The sequence below is a fragment of the Trematomus bernacchii genome, unplaced genomic scaffold, assembly GCF_902827165.1.
Source record: "Trematomus bernacchii unplaced genomic scaffold, fTreBer1.1, whole genome shotgun sequence".
Classification (NCBI taxonomy): Eukaryota; Metazoa; Chordata; class Actinopteri; order Perciformes; family Nototheniidae; genus Trematomus; species Trematomus bernacchii.
In genome coordinates this window covers 17624-35246 of record NW_022987766.1, presented here as the reverse complement: position 1 = coordinate 35246, position 17623 = coordinate 17624, and positions in this window count along the sequence as shown.

The window sequence follows — 17623 nt, the reverse complement described above, 5'->3', positions numbered from 1 at the left end:
ATTAAGAACTATATTTGTGTGACATACACTGTCGAGAGAGAACAAGATGAGTGTCTATTGGAATAAAGAAGAAAGATGTATTGTAAAAAGAGAGCAGATGCAGACACAATCAGTGGCTAGAGTATAGAGAGACAGACAGGATGAGAGGTTGCGTTATGGGTTTTAGCAGGAAGCTTCAGCTTCAGGGCTGTTTGCCCTCGCTGGCGGAGTAGGCGAAGCCTGGGACCTGTCTGGAGTTGGAGGTATCTCGTTGGGGGAGCTTGAGCGGGAGCGGTAGCGGCTGGTGTGTGGGGCACTGATTGTCGAGCACACGCGGCTCCGTTCGGATGCTTGGCTTGGATCCGTCTGCTGACCCGAGGATTGCGGATAGCCGATGTCGAAGAGATCTTCATCTGACTCCGGCGAGTTGATCAGGATTTCGGGATCCATGGTGAGTAGCAATGTTCTTGTGGTAGCGTTTTAGCTTGTATTGAACTTGACGACGCGCAGCGTGAATCACAGTCTGCCTGTCGATCTTTGAAAGATGAGACAAGCGGTTGCCGGAAGCTTTTGCCGGATATAAATAGGGGTGGCCGTGGTTTGAGGCGGAGTTTTAGGCGTGGCCATGCTCCTGAACCTATGTTAACATTTTAACCTCATTTCACTAGCAAGAACCATGCCACAACAGTGTGATGTTTGTACGTTTATTGAAGTAACATGTGAAGGATATGAGGGGGGTGAAAGAGGTGATCTGGGAGGACGAGCTATGGTCCGTGCAGTGGGAGACTCAGAGTGGGGGTTCCGTCTCCGGCATGAACTGCGTGGGCTGATTACGGTCCCCCAAAAGAGTCGGATTAAAAGCAGCTGACTTAAGCGTGTGCATGTCAGACATCGTTTAGATTGTTGCGGATGTAAGCGTGGTACGCTTGGGATGACGAGCGGCCGAGGGCCTAGGTGGTTGGATAAGAGATGCCTGGTCTAGCTGCTGTGGACGCTGCGCCGATGCGGGAGAAATGGCTCTAATTCTGAGAGTGCCCCCCAAAATGTGCGGGATGTTCTGAAAGTGTTTCTGGACCAGAAACATGTGGCTTGAAGATAACGTGTCTGGAACGAGTGACTACATCTTCACTTCTAAATCTGGCTAAACATTGAGAGGAGAGAGACCGGAGCGTCTGCTCGCTGCGAGGGTCGGAGAGAGAGAGACCGGAGCGTCTGCTCGCTGCGAGGGTCGGAGAGAGAGAGACTGGAGCGTCTGCTCGCTGCGAGGGTCAGAGAGGGAGGGACCGGAGCATCTTGCTCACGGCGAGGGTCGGAGAGAGAGGGACCGGAGCGTCTGCTCGCTGCGAGGGTCAGAGGGCTTGCTGTGCCTGTTAACTGTTCTGGACTATGAGGAGATCTCTAGTCATCCTGAGAAGTCTACTGGATTCAGGTCTGTTCTGGACTATGTGGAGATCTCTAGTCATCCTGAGAAGTCTACTGGATTCAGGTCTGTTCTGGACTATGTGGAGATCTCTAGTCTGTTCTGGACTATGTGGAGATCTCTAGTCATCCTGAGAAGTCTACTGGATTCAGGTCTGTTCTGGACTAAGTGGAGATCTCCAGTCTGTTCTGGACTATGTGGAGATCTCTAGTCATCCTGAGAAGTCTACTGGATGCAGGTCTGTTCTGGACTATGTGGAGATGTCTAGTCTGTTCTGGACTATGTGGAGGTCTCTAGTCATCCTGAGAAGTCTACTGGATTCAGGTCTGTTCTGGACTATGTGGAGATCTCTAGTCTGTTCTGGACTATGTGGAGATCTCTAGTCATCCTGAGAAGTCTACTGGATTTAGGTCTGTTCTGGACTATGTGGAGATCTCTAGTCTGTTCTGGACTATGTGGAGATCTCTAGTCATCCCGAGAAGTCTACTGGATTCGGGGTCTGTTCTGGACTATGTGGAGATCTCCAGTCTGTTCTGGACTATGTGGAGATCTCTAGTCGTAGAGATAGAGACTGGAGCGTCTGCTCACTGCGGGGGTCGGAGAGAGAGAGACCGGAGCGGCTGCTCACTGCCGCTGTTGCAGCTGTTGCAGCTGTTGCCGCTGCGGCGGCAAAAATCAATGCAGGTGTTGCCGCTGTTGCAGCTGTTGCCGCTGTTGCTGGCTGTTGCCGCTGTTGCCGCTGTTGCCGCTGTTGCCGCTGTTGCAGCTTGTTGCCGCTGTTGCGGGTGTTGCAGCTGTGGCAGCAAAACACAATGCAGTGTGGGGAAGGGATGGGGAAGGGATGGGGTAGGGATGGGGGGAGGAGGAGGGGGAAAAGATAGACCAGTTGGAAAGGAAGGTACTGGGTAAGAGTCGGCTGATAGGTTAGCATGTGGCATGGCCCCTGCCCCTTGGTTTACTGGGTGGGACGCTGTTTGCTACGGGGTTAGCTGCTAACCTTGTTTGAACCGTGACTGGTTGTGAGGGCAGATGCTCCTGGCATGAGTGCCGCCGCAGAAGGAGCAGATGTGCAGAGGCGGCATCTAGAAAGAGAGCACCCTGAGTCGTTGAAGTTGTTACACACCATCCTGCCTCCCTGGTAGAGGATTGGCCTTCCGTGTTTGTCGGCGCCCTTTGAAGCGGGGGTGTTGGCTGGTGAGCGTTTGAATGCGGCCCTAGGGATGATGGAGGTGGAGGTGCGGTGGTTGATAGGCGGTCGGAGACTGAGGCGTTGCCCTCTTGATGGAGAGGGGGCGTGAGCGGGGTGGCTCGGGTTGTGGGGCGCTGACTGAGCAAGCTGAGGCCGGGTGGGAGGGGGCTCCGCATATTTGGCAAGAGAGGGATGCGCGTGCTGCAAAGATGCGGCAGTAGAGCTCGGAGGTCCAGAGCGCCCCAGTATGTTCCCTTATTGAACTGGTTGATGCGGCCGGCGGCTTGGCTAGCGAAGTGGATGTGGTAGGTGTAAAACCCTGAGCCTCCGAAGCGTAAGGCCATGTCGAGCTCTATGCGGAGGTACTCGTCTAACTCGGGTCTGCGTGTGGGGTAGACTGAGCAGATGACGTCACGGTAAAGGGAAAAAGCTAGGGCGAACTCTGCAGGGGTTTAAGTCCTTAGACCTCTGAGGTGATGGATTTCGCAGTTGGACTAAGGTCTGTTCTGGACTATGTGGAGATCTTGAGTCTGTTCTGGACTATGTGGAGATCTCTAGTCATCCCGAGAAGTTTACTGGATTCTGGTCTGTTCTGGACTATGTGGAGATCTCCAGTCTGTTCTGGACTATGTGGAGATCTCTAGTCGTAGAGATAGAGACTGGAGCGTCTGCTCACTGCGGGGGTCGGAGAGAGAGAGACCGGAGCGGCTGCTCACTGCCGCTGTTGCAGCTGTTGCAGCTGTTGCCGCTGTTGCAGCTGTTGCCGCTGGTGGCGGCAAAAAATCAATGCAGGTGTTGCCGCTGTTGCAGCTGTTGCCGCTGTTGCCGCTGTGCGCTGTTGCCGCTGTTGCAGCTGTTGCGGGTGTTGCAGCTGTGGCAGCAAAAACACAATGCAGGTGTTGGGGAAGGGATGGGGAAGGGATTGGGGTAGGGATGGGGGGAGGAGGAGTGGGAAAAGATAGACCAGTTTGAAAGGAAGGTACTGGGTAAGAGTCGGCTGATAGGTTAGCACGTGGCATGGCCCCTGCCCCTTGGTTTACTGGGTGGGACGCTGTTGCTACGGGGTTAGCTGCTAACCTTGTTTGAACCGTGACGACGCGCAGCGTCTTCTTTATTTCTTAACTGAACATGCTAACGTCCGTGTACCTGGTTGCTACCAGGAGACACGTTTAACTGAACATGCTAACGTCCGTGTACCTGGTTGTTACCTGGAGACATGTTTGACTGAACATGCTAACGTCCGTGTACCTGGTTGCTACCAGGAGACACGTTTAACTGAACATGCTAACGTCCGTGTACCTGGTTGTTACCTGGAGACACGTTTAACTGAACATGCTAACGACCGTGTACCTGGTTGCTACCAGGAGACACGTTTAACTGAACATGCTAACGTCCGTGTACCTGGTGTTACCAGGAGACACGTTGAACTGAACATGCTAAACGTCCGTGTACCTGGTTGTTACCTGGAGACACGTTTAACTGAACATGCTAACGTTCGTGTACCTGGTTGTTACCTGGAGACACGTTGAACTGAACATGCTAACGACCGTGTACCTGGTTGCTACCAGGAGACACGTTTAACTGAACATGCTAACGTCCATGTACCTGGTTGTTATCTGGAGACACGTTTGACTGAACATGCTAACGTCCGTGTACCTGGTTGCTACCAGGAGACACGTTTAACTGAACATGCTAATGACCGTGTACCTGGTTGTTACCTGGAGACACGTTTAACTGAACATGCTAACGTCCGTGTACCTGGTTGTTACCTGGAGACACGTTTAACTGAACATGCTAACGTCCGTGTACCTGGTTGCTACCTGGAGACACGGGAATGACGCTATTAATGCTCGGGATGGCTGAGCCGTGTGGAGAAGACAGGTCCATTATGAGCCTCTTTTTCCCGGAGTAGTATTTCCGAGTAGCTATGCCTATTGGACTGATGCGGAACACTGGAGAAAGGGGGGGGACTGTCGAATGGGCCTATCATTGAATCCTTCTTTGACTTCTTTAGCCAGTAAGGTGTCGACAGTGTGAGGTTCTATTAACGCGGACTGAAGGTTATGGCAGATGTGAGATGTGTCGGGCAGTATTGCTATGCCTGGGTGGAACCCGTGGGAGAAGCCGTGGGTGAGAAAGTAAACCAAGCTGTCTATCTGGATGATGACTAAGGCTGTAGCTAAGTTGCTTATCCTGACGGGTGTGCTGAGGCGCCGTGATAGTCAATCTGCTTGTGTAGTTGGGTTGTGAGGGCAGATGCTCCTGGCATGAGTGCCGCCGCAGAAGGAGCAGATGTGCATGAGGCGGCATCTAGAAAGAGAGCAGCCTGAGTCGTTGAAGTTGTTACACACCCATCCTGCCTCCCTGGTAGAGGATTGGCCTTCCGTGTTTGTCGGCGCCCTTTGAAGCGGGGGTGTTGGCTGGTGAGCGTTTGAATGCGGCCCTAGGGGATGATGGGAGGTGGAGGTGCGGCGGTTGATAGGCGGGTCGGAGACTGAGGCGTTGCCTCTTGATGGAGAGGGGCGTGAGCGGGGTGGCTCGGGTTGTGGGGCGCTGACTGAGCAAGCTGAGGCCGGGTGGGAGGGGGCTCCGCATATTGGCAAGAGAGGGATGCGCGTGCTGCAAAGATGCGGCAGTAGAGCTCGGAGTCCAGAGCGCCCCAGTATGTTCCCTTATTGAACTGGTTGATGCGGGCCGGCGGCTTGGCTAGCGAAGTGGATGTGGTAGGTGTAAAACCCTGAGCCTCCGAAGCGTAAGGCCATGTCGAGCTCTATGCGGAGGTACTCGTCTAACTCGGGTCTGCGTGTGGGGTAGACTGAGCAGATGACGTCACGGTAAAGGGAAAAAGCTAGGGCGAACTCTGCAGGGGTTAAGTCCTTAGACCTCTGAGGTGATGGATTTCGCAGTTGGACTAAACCGAAGTTGGTCTGTATTTCCCTGGGCTGGCTAGTGTCGATGATTGAAGGCTGTAGTAGCTGAGCTAAGTCCTACATAGTTACCTAGGAGAATCTGCTGGCGCAAGGCGAGGGACACGGGGGAAGGGTGATAGACTAAGGAGGCTGGCTGGATGGGTGGTGTTGCTGTGGCTAGAGTGTAGCTGGTTGCACGGGGAGGAAAAACATTTGGGTGTTGGGGAAGGGATGGGGTAGGGGTGAGGGGAGGGGAGGGGGAGGGGGAAAAGGTAGAGCAGTTGGAAAGGAAGGTACTAGGTAAGAGTCGGCTGATAGGTTAGCATGTGGCATGGCCCCTGCCCCTTGGTTTACTGGGGTGGGACGCTGTTGCTACGGGGTTAGCTGCTAAAGGAGGGAAAGTAAGCAGAAGCTGGGTAGCTGTGGGACTGCTGAAGGGTAGAGAAGAAGAAGGGATGGAGGGATGAAGGATGTATGTGCAGGGGGATTTTGTGAAGCCTGTGGCACAGGGATGAAAGAAAGGTTGAAATGAGCTGCGACATGTCAGACACAGAGAGAGCAGGCACAGAGGGCAATACAAACCTGGCCCCCACCAGGGGGGGTGCTGGTGAGTCGGGCTGTGTCCATGGAGGAGGACGGAGGCCTGTGACGTCACGGCCCGTGGTGCGCGCGCGCGGGTGGTTGATTCTGGGGGCGGGAAAAGCTGTTCTTGCCGTTGTGCTGCTGTAGGCTTGGTAGAGGTTGAACAGTCTAGCCTTGTTGTCGTTCCGGTGAAAGTGGATGGCCGTTGTCCTTCAGGAAACGTTGGAGTTGAATGACTGTCCACCTCCGTAGTTCGGGCTCTGTTGTGGAGCGTTGAGTGCGTTCGGGTCTCTGTTGTGGAGCGTCGAGAGCGCCGCTGCGAGTGGCCGGGAGCTGCGAGTGAGGCAGGTTGCCGGTGGTGGGGAGATTGGAGCTGGCTGTACCTGTTGCGGCCTCGGCTGTTTGCCCTCGCTGGCGGAGTAGACGAAGCCTGGGACCTGTCTGGAGTTGGAGGTATCTCGTTGGGGGAGCTTGAGTGGGAGCGGTGGCGGCTGGTGTGTGGGACACTGATTGCCGAGCACACGCGGCTCCGTTCGGATGCTTGGCTTGGATCCGTCTGCTGACCCGAGGATGGCGGGTAGCCGATGTCGAAGAGATCTTCGTCTGACTCCGGCGAGTTGATCAGGATTTCGGGATCCATGGTGAGTAGAGATGTTCTTGTGGTAGCGTTTGCTAGTATTGAACTGTGACGACGCGCAGCGTGAATCACAGTCTGCCTGTCAGTCTTTGAAAGATGAGACAAGCGGTTGCCGGAAGCTTTTGCCGGATATAAATAGGGGTGGCCGTGGTTTGAGGCGGAGTTTTAGGCGTGGCCATGCTCCTGAACCTATGTTAACATTTTAACCTCATTTCACTAGCAAGAACCACGCCACAACAGTGTGATGTTTGTACGTTTATTGAAGTAACATGTGAAGGATATGAGGGGGGGTGAAGAGGTGATCTGGGAGGACGAGCTATGGTCCGTGCAGTGGGAGACTCAGAGTGGGGGTTCCGTCTCCGGCATGAACTGCGTGGGCTGATTACGGTCCCCCAAAAGAGTCGGATTAAAAGCAGCTGACTTAAGCGTGTGCATGTCAGACGTCGTTTAGATTGTTGCGGATGTAAGCGTGGTACGCTTGGGATGACGAGCGGCCGAGGGCCTAGGTGGTTGGATAAGAGATGCCTGGTCTAGCTGCTGTGGACGCTGCGCCGATGCGGGAGAAATGGCTCTAATTCTGAGAGTTAGGCCCCCCAAAATGTGCGGGATGTTCTGAAAGTGTTTCTGGACCAGAAACATGTGGCTTGAAGATAACGTGTCTGGAACGAGTGACTACATCTTCACTTCTAAATCTGGCTAAACATTGAGAGAAAGAGACCGGAGCGTCTGCTCGCTGCGAGGGTCGGAGAGAGAGAGACCGGAGCGTCTGCTCGCTGCGAGGGTCGGAGAGAGAGAGACTGGAGCGTCTGCTCGCTGCGAGGGTTCAGAGAGGGAGGGACCGGAGCGTCTGCTCACGGCGAGGGTCGGAGAGAGAGGGACCGGAGCGTCCTGCTCGCTGCGAGGGTCAGAGGGCTTGCTGTGCCTGTTAACTGTTCTGGACTATGAGGAGATCTCTAGTCATCCTGAGAAGTCTACTGGATTCAGGTCTGTTCTGGACTATGTGGAGATCTCTAGTCATCTGAGAAGTCTACTGGATTCAGGTCTGTTCTGGACTATGTGGAGATCTCTAGTCTGTTCTGGACTATGTGGAGATCTCTAGTCATCCTGAGAAGTCTACTGGATTCAGGTCTGTTCTGGACTATGTGGAGATCTCTAGTCTGTTCTGGACTATTGTGGAGATCTCTAGTCATCCTGAGAAGTCCTACTGGATTCAGGTCTGTTCTGGACTATGTGGAGATCTCTAGTCTGTTCTGGACTATGTGGAGATCTCTAGTCATCCTGAGAAGTCTACTGGATTCAGGTCTGTTCTGGGACTATGTGGAGATCTCTAGTCTGTTCTGGACTATGTGGAGATCTCTAGTCATCCTGAGAAGTCTACTGGATTCAGGTCTGTTCTGGACTATGTGGAGATCTCTAGTCTGTTTCTGGGACTATGTGGAGATCTCTAGTCATCCTTGAGAAGTCTACTGGATGTCAGGTCTGTTCTGGACTATGTGGAGATCTCAAGTCTGTTCTGGACTATGTGGAGATCTCTAGTCATCCTGAGAAGTCTACTGGATTCAGGTCTGTTCTGACTATGTGGAGATCTCTAGTCTGTTCTGGACTATGTGGAGATCTCTAGTCATCCTGAGAAGTCTACTGGATTTCAGGTCTGTTCTGGACTATGTGGAGATCTCTAGTCATCCTGAGAAGTCTACTGGATTCAGGTCTGTTCTGGACTATGTGGAGATCTCTAGTCTGTTCTGGGACTATGTGGAGATCTCTAGTCAATCCCAAGAGTCTACTGGATTCGGGTCTGTTCTGGACTATGTGGAGATCTCCAGTCTGTTCTGGACTATGTGGAGATCTCTAGTCGTATAGAATAGAGACTGCTCACTGCGGGGGTCGGAGAGAGAGAGACCGGAGAGGCTGCTCACTGCCGCTGTTGCAGCTGTTGCAGCTGTTGCCGCTGTTGCAGCTGTTGCCGCTGTGGCGGCAAAAAATCAATGCAGGTGTTGCCGCTGTTGCCGCTGTTGCCGCTGTTGCCGCTGTTGCGGGTGTTGCAGCTGTGGCAGCAAAACACAATGCAGGTGTTGGGAAGGGATGGGGAAGGATGGGGGTAGGGATGGGGGGAGGAGGAGGGGGGAAAAGATAGACCAGTTGGAAAGGAAGGTACTGGGTAAGAGTCGGCTGATAGGTTAGCATGTGGCATGGCCCCTTGCCCCTTGGTTTACTGGGTGGGACGCTGTTGCTACGGGGTTAGCTGCTAACCTTGTTTGAACCGTGACGACGCGCAGCGTCTTCTTTATTTCTAACTGAACATGCTAACGTCCGTGTACCTGGTTGCTACCAGGAGACACGTTTAACTGAACATGCTAACGTCCGTGTACCTGGTTGTTACCTGAGACACGTTTGACTGAACATGCTACGTCCGTGTACCTGGTTGCTACCAGGAGACACGTTTAACTGAACATGCTAACGTCCGTGTACCTGGTTGTTACCTGGAGACACGTTGAACTGAACATGCTAACGTCCGTGTACCTGGTTGCTACCAGGAGACGCGTTTTAACTGAACATGCTAACGTCCGTGTACCTGGTTGTTACCAGGAGACACGTTTAACTGAACATGCTAATGTCGTGTACCTGGTTGTTACCTGGAGACACGTTTAACTGAACAAGCTAACGTTCGTGTACCTGGTTGTTACCTGGAGACACGTTGAACTGAACATGCTAACGTCCGTGTACCTGGTTGTTACCTGGAGACACGTTTAACTGAACATGCTAACGTCCGTGTACCTGGTTGTTACCTGGAGACCCGTTGAACTGAACATGCTAACGTCCGTGTACCTGGTTGCTACAGGAGACACGTTTAACTGAACATGCTAACGTCAGTGTACCTGGTTGTTACCAGGAGACACGTTTACTGAACATGCTAATGCCCGTTGTACCTGGTTGTTACCCTGGAGACACATTTAACTGAACATGCTAACGTCCGTGTACCTGGTTGTTACCTGGAGACACGTGTGAATGAACATGCTAACGTCCGTGTACCTGGTTGCTACCAGGAGACGCGTTTAACTGAACATGCTAACGTCCGTGTACCTGGTTGTACCAGGAGACACGTTTAACTGAACCTGCTAACGTCCGTGTACCTGGTTGTTACCTGGAGACACGTTGAACTGAACATGCTAACGTCCGTGTACCTGGTTGCTACCAGGAGACGCGTTTAATCTGAACATGCTAACGTCCGTGTACCTGTTTGTTACCAGGAGACACGTTTAACTGAACATGCTAATGTCCGTGTACCTGGTTGTTACCTGGAGACACGTTTAACTGAACATGCTAACGTTCGTGTACCTGGTTGTTACCTGGAGACACGTTGAACTGAACATGCTAACGTCCGTGTACCTGGTTTGCTACCAGGAGACACGTTTAACTGAACATGCTAACGTCCGTGTACCTGGTTGTTACCTGGAGACACGTTTGACTGAACATGCTAACGTCCGTGTACCTGGTTGTTACCTGGTTAGCACACGCGGCTCCGTTCGGATGCTTGGCTTGGATCCGTCTGCTGACCCGAGGATGGCGGGTAGCCGATTGTCGAAGAGATCTTCGTCTGACTCCGGCGAGTTGATCAGGATTTCGGGATCCATGGTGAGTAGAGATGTTCTTGTGGTAGCGTTGCTAGTATTGAACTGTGACGACGCGCAGCGTGAATCACAGTCTGCCTGTCAGTCTTTGAAAGATGAGACAAGCGGTTGCCGGAAGCTTTTGCCGGATATAAATAGGGGTGGCCGTGGTTTGAGGCGGAGTGTTAGGCGTGGCCATGCTCCTGAACCTATGTTAACATTTTTAACCTCATTTCACTAGCAAGAACCACGCCACAACAGTGTGATGTTTGTACGTTTATTTGAAGTAACATGTGAAGGATATGAGGGGGGTGAAGAGGTGATCTGGGAGGACGAGCTATGGTCCGTGCAGTGGGAGACTCAGAGTGGGGGTTCCGTCTCCGGCATGAACTGCGTGGGCTGATTACGGTCCCCCAAAAGAGTCGGATTAAAAGCAGCTGACTTAAGCGTGTGCATGTCAGACGTCGTTTAGATTGTTGCGGATGTAAGCGTGGTACGCTTGGGATGACGACGCGACCGAGGGCCTAGGTGGTTGGATAAGAGATGCCTGGTCTAGCTGCTGTGGACGCTGCGCCGAATGCGGGAGAAATGGCTCTAATTCTGAGAGTTTAGGAGTGCCCCCCAAAATGTGCGGGATGTTCTGAAGTGTTCTGGACCAGAAACATGTGGCTTTGAAGATAACGGTCTGGAACGAGTGACTACAATCTTCACTTCTAAATCTGGCTAAACATTGAGAGAGACGAGACCGGAGCGTCCTGCTCGCTGCGAGGGTCGGAGAGAGAGAGACCGGAGCGTCTGCTCGCTGCGAGGGTCGGAGAGAGAGAGACTGGAGCGTCTGCTCGCTGCGAGGGTCAGAGAGGGAGGGACCGGAGCGTCTGCTCACGGCGAGGGTCGGAGAGAGAGGGACCGGAGCGTCTGCTCGCTGCGAGGGTCAGAGGGCTTGCTGTGCCTGTTAACTGTTTCTGGACTATGAGGAGATCTCTAGTCATCCTGAGAAGTCTACTGGATTCAGGTCTGTTCTGGACTATGTGGAGATCTCTAGTCATCCTGAGAAGTCTACTGGATTCAGGTCTGTTCTGGACTATGTGGAGATCTCTAGTCTGTTCTGGACTATGTGGAGATCTCTAGTCATCCTGAGAAGTCTACTGGATTCAGGTCTGTTCTGGACTATGTGGAGATTCTCTAGTCTGTTCTGGGACTATGTGGAGATCTCTAGTCATCCTGAGAAGTCTACTGGATTCAGGTCTGTTCTGGACTATGTGGAGATCTCTAGTCTGTTCTGGACTATGTGGAGATCTCTAGTCATCCTGAGAAGTCTACTGGATTCAGGTCTGTTCTGGACTATGTGGAGATCTCTAGTCTGTTCTGGACTATGTGGGAGATCTCTAGTCATCCTGAGAAGTCTACTGGATTCGGTCTGTTCTGGACTATGTAGGAGATCTCTAGTCTGTTCTGGGACTATGTGGAGATCTCTAGTCATCCCTGAGAAGTCTACTGGATTCAGGTCTGTTCTGGACTATGTGGAGATCTCAAGTCTGTTCTGGACTATGTGGAGATCTCTAGTTCATCCTGAGAAGTCTATTGGATTCAGGTCTGTTCTGGACTATGTGGAGATCTCTAGTCTGTTCTGGACTATGTGGAGATCTCTAGTCATCCTGAGAAGTCTACTGGATTCAGGTCTGTTCTGGACTATGTGGAGATCTCTAGTCTGTTCTGGACTATGTGGAGATCTCTAGTCATCCTGAGAAGTCTACTGGATTCAGGTCTGTTCTGGACTATGTGGAGATCTCTAGTCTGTTCTGGACCATGTGGAGATCTCTAGTCATCCCGAGAAGTCTACTGGATTCGGGTCTGTTCTGGACTATGTGGAGATCTCTAGTCGTAGAGATAGAGACTGGAGCGGTCTGCTCACTGCGGGGGTCGGAGAGAGAGAGACGGAGAGGCTGCTCACTTGCCGCTGTTGCAGCTGTCTGCAGCTGTTGCCGCTGTTGCAGCTGTTGCCGCTGTGGCGGCAAAAAATCAATGCAGGTGTTGCCGCTGTTGCCCGCTGTTGCCGCTGTTGCCGCTGTTGCGGGTGTTGCAGCTGTGGCAGCAAAACACAATGCAGGTGTTGGGGAAGGGATGGGGAAGGGATGGGGTAGGGATGGGGGGAGGAGGAGGGGGAAAAGATAGACCAGTTGGAAAGGAAGGTACTGGGTAAGAGTCGGCTGATAGGTTAGCATGTGGCATGGCCCCTGCCCCTTGGTTTACTGGGTGGGACGCTGTTGCTACGGGGTTAGCTGCTAACCTTGTTTGAACCGTGACGACGCGCAGCGTCTTCTTTATTTCTTAACTGAACATGCTAACGTCCGTGTACCTGGTTGCTACCAGGAGAACGTTTAACTGAACATGCTAACGTCCGTGTACCTGGTTGTTACCTGGAGACACGTTTGACTGAACATGCTAACGTCCGTGTACCTGGTTGTTACCAGGAGACACGTTTAACTGAACATGCTAACGTCCGTGTACCTGGTTGTTACCAGGAGACACGTTTAACTGAACATGCTAATGTCCGTGTACCTGGTTGTTACCTGGAGACACGTTGAACTGAACATGCTAACGTTCGTGTACCTGGTTGTTACCTGGAGACACGTTGAACTGAACATGCTAACGTCCGTGTACCTGGTTGTTACCTGGAGACACGTTTAAACTGAACATGCTAACGTTCGTGTACCTGGTTGTTACCTGGAGACACGTTGAACTGAACATGCTAACGTCCGTGTACCTGGTTGCTACCAGGAGACACGTTTAACTGAACATGCTAACGTCCGTGTACCTGGTTGTTACCTGGAGACACGTTTGACTGAACATGCTAACGTCCGTGTACCTGGTTGTTACCAGGAGACAGTTACCTGAACATGCTAACGTTCGTGTACCTGGTTGTTACCTGGACCGTTATGAACATGCTAACGTTCGTGTACCTGGTGTTACCTGGAGACACGTTGAACTGAACATGCTAACGTCCGTGTACCTGGTTGTTACCTGGAGACACGTTTAACTGAACATGCTAATGTCCGTGTACCTGGTTGTTACCTGGAGACACGTTGAACTGAACATGCTAACGTCCGTGTACCTGGTTGCTACCAGGAGACACGTTTAACTGAACATGCTAACGTCCGTGTACCTGGTTGTTACCCTGGAGACACGTTGACTGAACATGCTAACGTCCGTGTACCTGGTTGCTACCAGGAGACACGTTTAACTGAACATGCTAACGTCCGTGTACCTGGTTGTTACCTGGAGACACGTTTAACTGAACATGCTAACGTCCGTGTACCTGGTTGTTACCTGGAGACACGTTGAACTGAACATGCTAACGTCCGTGTACCTGGTTGCTACCAGGAGACACGTTTAACTGAACATGCTAACGTCCGTGTACCTGGTTGTTACCTGGAGACACGTTGAACTGAAACATGCTAACGTCCGTGTACCTGGTTGCTACCTGGAGACACGTTTAACCTGAATCCAGTAGACATAGCAGGATGACTAGAGACCTCCACATAGTCCAGAACAGACTAGAGATCTCCACATAGTCCAGAACAGACCTGAATCCAGTAGACTTCTCAGGATGACTGGAGATCTCCACATAGTCCAGAACAGACTGGAGATCTCCACTTAGTCCAGAACAGACCTGAATCCAGTAGACTTCTCAGGATGACTAGAGATCTCACATAGTCCAGAACAGACAAGAGATCTCCACATAGTCCAGAACAGACCTGAATCCAGTAGACTTCTCAGGATGACTAGAGATCTCCACATAGTCCAGAACAGACCTGAATCCAGTAGACTTCTCAGGATGACTAGAGATCTCCTCATAGTCCAGAACAGTTAACAGGCACAGCAAGCCCTCTGACCCTCGCAGCGAGCAGACGCTCCAGTCACTCTCTCTCCGACCCTCGCCGTGAGCAGACACTCCGGTCCCTCCCTCTCTGACCCTCGCAGCGAGCAGACGCTCCAGTCTCTCTCTCTCCGACCCTCGCAGCGAGCAGACGCTCCGGTCCTCTCTCTCTCCGACCCTCGCAGCGAGCAGACGCTCCGGTCTCTCTCTCTCAATGTTTAGCCAGATTTAGAAGTGAAGATGCAGTCACTCGTTCCAGACACGTTATCTTCAAGCCACATGTTTCTGGTCCAGAAACACTTTCAGAACATCCCGCACATTTTGGGGGGCACTCTCAGAATTAGAGCCATTTGTCCCGCATCGGCGCAGCGTCCACAGCAGCTAGACCAGGCATCTCTTATCCAACCACCTAGGCCCTCGGCCGCTCGTCATCCCAAGCGTACCACGCTTACATCCGCAACAATCTAAACGACGTCTGACATGCACACGCTTAAGTCAGCTGCTTTTAATCCGACTCTTTTGGGGGACCGTAATCAGCCCACGCAGTTCATGCCGGAGACGGAACCCCCACTCTGAGTCTCCCACTGCACGGACCATAGCTCGTCCTCCCAGATCACCTCTTCACCCCCCTCATATCCTTCACATGTTACTTCAATAAACGTACAAACATCACACTGTTGTGGCGTGGTTCTTGCTAGTGAAATGAGGTTAAAATGTTAACATAGGTTCAGGAGCATGGCCACGCCTAAAACTCCGCCTCAAACCACGGCCACCCCTATTTATATCCGGCAAAAGCTTCCGGCAACCGCTTGTCTCATCTTTCAAAGATCGACAGGCAGACTGTGATTCACGCTGCGCGTCGTCACAGTTCAATACAAACTAAAACGCTACCACAAGAACATTGCTACTCACCATGGATCCCGAAATCCTGATCAACTCGCCGGAGTCAGATGAAGATCTCTTCGACATCGGCTATCCGCCATCCTCGGGTCAGCAGACGGATCCAAGCCAAGCATCCGAACGGAGCCGCATGTGCTCGGCAATCAGTGCCCCACACACCAGCCGCTACCGCTCCCGCTCAAGCTCCCCCAACGAGATACCTCCAACTCCAGACAGGTCCCAGGCTTCGCCTACTCCGCCAGCGAGGGCAAACAGCCAGGGCCGCAACAGGTACAGCCAGCTCCAATCTCCCCACCACCGGCAGCCTGCCTCACTCGCAGCTCCCGGCCACTCGCGGCGGCGCTCTCGACGCTCCACAACAGAGCCCGAACGCACTCGACTCTACACAACAGAGCCCGAACGCACTCGACGCTCCACAACAGAGCCGAACGCACTCAACGCTCCACATCAGAGCCCGAACGCACTCGACGCCCCACAACGGAGCCCGAACGCACTCGACGCTACACAACAGAGCCCGAACGCACTCGACGCTCCACAACAGAGCCCCGAACGCACTCGACGCTCCACAACAGAGCCCGAACTACGGAGGTGGACAGTCATTCAACTCCAACGTTTCCTGAAAGACAACGGCATCCACTTTCACCGAAACGACAACAAGGCTAGACTGTTCAACCTCTACCAAGCCTACAGCAGCACAACGGCAAGAACAACAACACACACAGCTCTTCCCGCCCCAGAATCAACCACCGCGCGCGCGCACCACGGGTCGTGACGTCACAGGCCTCCGTCCTCCTCCACGGACAAAGCCCGACTCCACCAGCACCCCCTGGTGGGGGCCAGGTTGTATTGCCCTCTGTGCCTGCTCACAGGCTTCACAAAAATCCCCCCGCACATACATCCCTCCATCCCTTCTTTCGTCTTTACCTTCAGCAGTCCACAGCTACCCAGCTTCTGCTTACCTTCCTCCTTTAACAACGTGTCTCCAGGTAACAACCAGGTACACGGACGTTAGCATGTTCAGTTAAACGTGTCTCCAGGTAACAACCAGGTACACAGACGTTAGCATGTTCAGTTAAACGTGTCTCCCTGGTAGCAACCAGGTACACGGACGTTAGCATGTTCAGTTCAACGTGTCTCCAGGTAACAACCAGGTACCACGAACGTTAGCATGTTCAGTTAAACGTGTCTCCGGGTAACAACCAGGTACACGGACATTAGCATGTTCAGTTAAACGTGTCTCCTGGTAACAACCAGGGTACACGGACGGTTAGCATGTTCAGTTAAACGTGTCTCCTGGTAGCAACCAGGTACACGGACGTTAGCATGTTCAGTTCAACGTGTCTCCAGGGGTACAACCAGGTACACGGACATTAGCATGTTCAGTTAACGTGTCTCCAGGTAACAACCAGGTACACGGACGTTAGCATGTTCAGTTCAACGTGTCTCCAGGTAGGCACCAGTACACGGACGTTAGCCATGTTCAGTTCAACGTGTCTCCAGGTAACAACCAGGTACACGAACGTTAGCATGTTCAGTTAAACGTGTCTCCAGGTAACAACCAGGTACACGGACATTAGCATGTTCAGTTAAACGTGTCTCCTGGTAACAACCAGGTACACAGACATTAGCATGTTCAGTTAAACATGTCTCCTGGTAACAACCAGGTACACGGACGTTAGCATGTTCAGTTCAACGTGTCTCCAGGTAACAACCAGGTACACGGACGTTAGCATGTTCAGTTAAACGTGTCTCCAGGTAACAACCAGGTACACGGACGTTAGCATGTTCAGTTAAACGTGTCTCCAGGTAACAACCAGGTACACGGACGTTAGCATGTTCAGTTAAACGTGTCTCCTGGTAGCAACCAGGTACACGGACGTTAGCATGTTCAGTTCAACGTGTCTCCAGGTAACAACCAGGTACACGAACGTTAGCATGTTCAGTTAAACGTGTCTCCAGGTAGCAACCAGGTACACGAACGTTAGCATGTTCAGTTAAACGTGTCTCCAGGTAACAACCAGGTACACGGACGTTAGCATGTTCAGTTTAAACGTGTCTCCTGGTAACAACCAGGTACACGGACGTTAGCATGTTCAGTTAAACGTGTCTCCTGGTAGCAACCAGGTACACGGACGTTAGCATGTTCAGTTCAACGTGTCTCCAGGTAACAACCAGGTACACGGACATTAGCATGTTCATTAAACGTGTCTCCAGGTAACAACCAGGTACACGGACGTTAGCATGTTCAGTTTAAAGTGTCTCCTGGTAGCAACCAGGTACACGGACGTTAGCATGTTCAGTTCAACGTGTCTCCAGGTAACAACCAGGTACACGAACGTTAGCATGTTCAGTTAAACGTGTCCTCCAGGTAACAACCAGGTACACGGACATTAGCATGTTCAGTTAAACGTGTCTCCTGGTAACAACCAGGTACACGGACGTTAGCATGTTCAGTTAAACGCGTCTCCTGGTAGCAACCAGGTACACGGACGTTAGCATGTTCAGTTCAACGTGTCTCCAGG